The sequence below is a fragment of the Rhinopithecus bieti genome, unplaced genomic scaffold (genome assembly GCF_001698545.2).
Source record: "Rhinopithecus bieti isolate Rb0 unplaced genomic scaffold, ASM169854v2 scaffold_18354, whole genome shotgun sequence".
NCBI classification, from domain to species: Eukaryota; Metazoa; Chordata; class Mammalia; order Primates; family Cercopithecidae; genus Rhinopithecus; species Rhinopithecus bieti.
The window spans coordinates 5,192,541-5,193,389 of record NW_016809835.1 but is presented as its reverse complement, the minus strand read 5'-3'; positions in this window follow the sequence as shown (position 1 = coordinate 5,193,389).

The following is an 849-nucleotide window of genomic DNA, read 5'->3' as shown; positions in this document are numbered from 1 at the left end:
CCCGACCTATGGGTATCTTTTACAGTATGTTTTCATGATATCTTTGTGTGATTATGTGATTGTTCTATCCCCTACTATCTATCATAAACTCCACATGAGTAGGACTGCATGCATTATTTTCTCTCCAGGGTCTGGTAGTGCAGACCTCACTGCACAGGTTAGGTACCTGGGCAGTAAGTCCCTGATAGAGATTTGTTGAATACGCAAAAATAAGAGAAGGAAAAGAGAGAGTCTAGAATGATTAAAGGCTTCTGCTGCAAGCAATCAGGTGAATTATGAAATTAGATCCAGTTCAATTCATTTTAATTCTTTTACGAAATAAAGCACAAGAATATGTGCATGCATGATACAGAGAGTTGAAAGAAGTACATCCCCCTCTGGCTCTCTAAGGATTCCCACTGGCTTCTCTGTGGATGGAAATGGCCATTCTATTAGAACATGCAGCACACCCAGGCAGAAATAAACTGCGAAGGCAGAATTCTGAAAGGGCAGGCTGAATTTGCTCATTTGGGGAGCTTAATGTAGACTGTATCTAGATAGAATGATTCCTAGAAAGGTTACCTTGAGATTTTATGAAGATGACAAAAAACTTATTAATACTTAAAAACATGATATGGACTTTGGGTAACAATGATGTGTCCGTGTAAGCACATCAATTCTAATAAATTGTAACAAATTGTAAAACTCCGGTGCCAGATGTCAGTAGTGGGGATAGCTGAAGAGGGGTTGCAGGGGGTTATAGGGGCTCTCTGTCTTTTTTGCTCAATTTTGCTGTGAACCTAAAATTGCTCTTTTTTAAAAAAATTAAAACCAATGTGTTAAAATAATTTATACAAAAGACAAAATCAT